This window comes from Olea europaea, chromosome 9 (genome assembly GCF_002742605.1).
Source record: "Olea europaea var. sylvestris chromosome 9, O_europaea_v1, whole genome shotgun sequence".
NCBI lineage: Eukaryota > Viridiplantae > Streptophyta > Magnoliopsida > Lamiales > Oleaceae > Olea > Olea europaea.
Genome location: NC_036245.1, coordinates 14,824,807 through 14,829,238, shown reverse-complemented (window position 1 = coordinate 14,829,238; position 4,432 = coordinate 14,824,807).

Genomic DNA, 4,432 nt, shown 5'->3' with positions numbered 1-4,432 from the left:
TGGGGGGGGGGGGGGGGGGGGGGGAGCGGTTTTCTAAATTTGCAAGCTTTCTTCTTATTTTACATCATTGGCTTATGCATTGATTCGTCTAAAGTGGTTGATTTTGCTCCATACTTCCGAGGTGACTTTCTTAATTCAGTTATGGGTTCTTTCTTATGAATACATTTTTTATTTGATGGCAGTCTTTGTTTTTTGGATTTCTTTGTGTTTGTGTGCTTTTTAAGCTACCATTTTAGTTGGAGGTAGTTTTCGCCATTTCGGTTTGGTGGCTGCTTTTCTACGAATTTAATTTAAATGGCATTCTTGATTGCAATTCACACTTGTTTTATTAAATGGCGTTGACACATAAAAATTCAGTCCAAATCGAACAGCTCAAGGAGTGAAGCTTAATTGGAGGGTCCCCAAATCAGATAGCCCAAAGAACGAAACCCAATCGAACAAATCAAGATGAAGGTCCAAATAAGGAGGCCCAACAACGCGGTAACGCCATCGCCCAAGTTTGCAAGTCGTCCAGAATCTGAGCGAATGGAGTGTCATACAGTCGTCCAGAACTGTTACTCTATTCTCGTCCAAACCTTCAAGTCGCCCAAGGTCTTAACAAACATAAAGCGTCGTGGTTATCAAGAAGTGCAGTTATCAAAGCAGTTATTAAAGCAGCCCTATCACATTCCACGATTCAAGGAATTCAATCGAAAGCGGTTGAACGATGAAGAGTAATGGCAGCAGTTAAAAAAAGCAGTTTTCATGACAAGTTGGCCATTACGAAGAAAGTGGGCAGTTATAGGACGATCAAGCAGTTTTTAGAGCGGTTGATCACAAAGAGATCGTCCATGAAGTATAAAAGGGAGAAAGGACATAGAAGCAAAAGACCGAATCAAAAACTCTCGAACAGAGAACATGTAATTTTCATTTCCTTAACTTAGATTTAAACACTTTTCTTTCAGTAATTCGTGTGCTTGCGCCCCTTGGAGGCACATTGTTTTTAATTTCCAATTGTAAAGTCATCGCCAATAAAAGAACACCCCTTTTTGGGACTTTGTCTCAAAAGGTTTGTCCCTTACACAATCGTCTGATCCTTTTTAATTGTTAGCGACTAACCCGCGTGAAACAATTTGGAACGTCCGGTGGGACAGTGGTGTTAGGTGTTGAAAGTACAAAAGGTGAAACAATATGCCTCAGAGATTCGATAAGGAAGCAGCAAGTCAGGGAGGAATCCAGTCTGTGATCGAGCGATATGAGGAGCAGCATGCCTCTCCACGAATAGATGGACAGAATCAGAGCAGTAACAGTCGCTACGAACCAATGACGGAGTTGAGTCCTCGAACCATGCGTGCATTACTTGGAGAACTCACGCAAGACGTCGTTGAACAGGTAAATCTTCGAAGTATTCATAATATGAAAAGATTTATGCAAAATGGGAATGTACACTATGACAATATGGCCAAACAACTAAAGACGTTGAATGAAACAATGAATAAGTTAGTAGGCCAAATCTGTCAACCGGCTATACCTCTTACAAACCACTTTCAAACTAGGACAATTGTGGGACATAATCCCTCAGTCCTAAATCCGAATCAAGGGGTAGAACCGCTTTCTGGTCTCTCTACTTCAAACCAAGGGGATACTACAGTGCCAAATCAAAACAATGGTAGTGGTATGCCTAACTTGGGGGGTAATCCAAACGTGAGAGATAATATCCTAAACAATGTACAGCATACCCCACGTGTTAATGAGGGAACAGATGTTCAGACTAATGGTAATGGCCCTAATTATGGTAATTTTGTTGCCAATCAAGGACCAAACATCAGACCTCATGCAAATCAACCGGTTAATTAGCCTGTAGGAATTTCATATGATCCCAACGTCATGTTGAGAAACCAGATTATGGAAATCGTACAAGATCAGATGGCTTTTGGGGTACGCCCCGTCACTAGGCCGACGTACACAAAACCATATCCTGATTGGGTAGACCAAGCATACCCATGGCCTAGAGGGTACAAAGTGCCAGTATTCTCACTGTTTACCGGTTTAGGAGAGGTGTCTACTCTAGAACACATAGGGCGATTCACATTGCAAAGTGGTGATGTAACCGATTACCATAAAATGAGGCTTTTCCCTAGTTCGTTAATTGGAGTAGCTTTCTCCTGGTTCATCAACTTGCCAGCGAACTCTGTTCAAACATGGCAACAATTGGAATAGTTGTTTCACGCTCAATTTTATAAAACATGGCAACAATTGGAATAGTTGTTTCACGCTCAGTTTTATAAAATTGAGTCTGAAGTCACTTTGGCTGATTTGGCGAATCTACGTCAAATGCCAAACGAATGGGCAGAAAGCTTTCTCCAAAGGTTCAAGACAGCAAGAAGCAAGTGTTTTGTGCCTCTGCCTGAAAAAGAATTTGTCAAGATCGCTCAGGGCTGCTTGAGCTTTGATTTAAAAAAGAAGTTTCAGGACAAGGAATTTCCTGACCTTTTCCAGTTGATTGTGAATGTGATTAGGTATGAGCGGCTAATAAGAGAGGAAGAACAAATGAAAAATTCTAGTAAAGGAACTTATTACAAAGACTCAAATTTTGACGTTTATACCATCGACGACGAGTCATACGATCAGGCCGACATGTGTTTGGCCGAATTGGTCAAAGGAGATACATATACTTGTCCTATAATGGCCAAACCTAGACCATCGGGCAAAGATGAGCCCATAAAAGATGGAAACATAAAGGCTAGAACGTTCTCGTTCGACGTAACCAAAGCTGACCTTATATTTGATAAATTATATAGGGATAAGCAGATAAAATTGAGCGATAAGCATAAATTGCCAAACCCTGAACAAATCAAAGGTAAAAAATATTGTAAGTGGCATAATACATGGTCACATTTGACTAACAATTGCTTGGTTTTCCGTCATGTATTGCAGGATGCCATTGAATCAAGACGAATTACGTTCGATGATAAGAAAAAGATGGCAGTGGACGAAAATCCTTTCCCACAGCTACTTGGAGTAAACATTGTGACATCTGGATTCAAAAACAAGTTGTCAAAATTCAAGTTGATTGTAGATGATGGAGAAGAGGATACTAGACCACATCCCAGCGTCTTTGAACGAATCAAGGGGAAAGAACCAAAAAAGGGCGAAGACGTCCTGTGTGCAAGGTGTAAAAGAGAAGTGAATGGAAATACGGAGAAACCAGGGACATGGTAGCATCCTCATCGCCCTACCTTCTTCCTAAACACTCAGCCTGATAGAGGGCGAGGTACATCATTCTATAGAGGACCGTCTTTTGAGAGGCAGTTCAGACCAGCAGATAATGGAAGAACATTCAGGCCGCAACCTCGCCGGTCAAATGTATGGGATTCATTCCAGTACAATGCAGGAAGGGCAATACCCTTCGATGAGATGACTAGAACCCAACAAGGGCGTTTCCAACGAAACTACGGACGGATGATGAGGTAGCAACAGGGAATGCCACATCCTAAAGTGCCTAAACTACTCAAGGTAGCCAATCAAAATGTCCTCAAAATAGTGAAGAGACCGGTACAGATGAATCAATGAAGGAACTGCCAGAAACTTCTTCTGGGAGATCAAGGTTTGAGCGAGACAGAAGGGATGAAGAAAATCCAGATCAGCCCCTTGCTTTCCAATTCGGTACGTTACCTCCTGTCGTGGCCAATAATTACCTACTGGCCAATGAATTCAAGAATAAAGAAAAAGAAGAAGAGAGGGAGGACAACGAAGAAGGAGCCTGCGTGCTGGTATGTGAAGAAGGTCAGACTTCTAGAGAGGCCTACAACGATGAAGAGGACGACGGGATGACAGACATTGAAGAAGAAATCGACTTAGAAGCAGAAAGAAAAAAGAGAGGAATATCGCGCAATACTCTGTTTAAGCAACTACATCAAGAGGAAGTTCGCGAAGTAGACTTGTTGGAGGAACCATCTGGGCGTCCTTTCGATTTCTACGTACTATACGGGACACCCAAAAGGAAGAAGAGAGTGCCTCGCTCTGAAAAGTATGGGTCACCTCCAAGAATAATGCCCCCTCCAACAGGTTGGGTAACTGATGAGGAAACATTAGAAAGAAGTAGGAAGGAAGTTCAGGAGACAGAGGATCAGCGTGATACACTGCACGTCGATTTGTCACAGGGGGATAATTCAATAGAAAACAAGCAGGAAGTAGAAATAGAGGCTGCCGAAAAGGTTATTTTTAAACGCCCAGCCATGAAATTGACAAAACACCTGAGGCCATTATACGTTAAAGCTTTAATTAACGGCGTTCCAATGGCAAAAGTGCTTGTCGACAATAGAGCAGCTATAAACACCATTCCATCTAGGATGATGAGAAAGTTCGCAAAGACAAAGGATGACATGATTCCTACAGAAGTCATCCTCACTAACTTCAATGGAGGAGCAACTTCAGCTAAGGGAGTTATGCC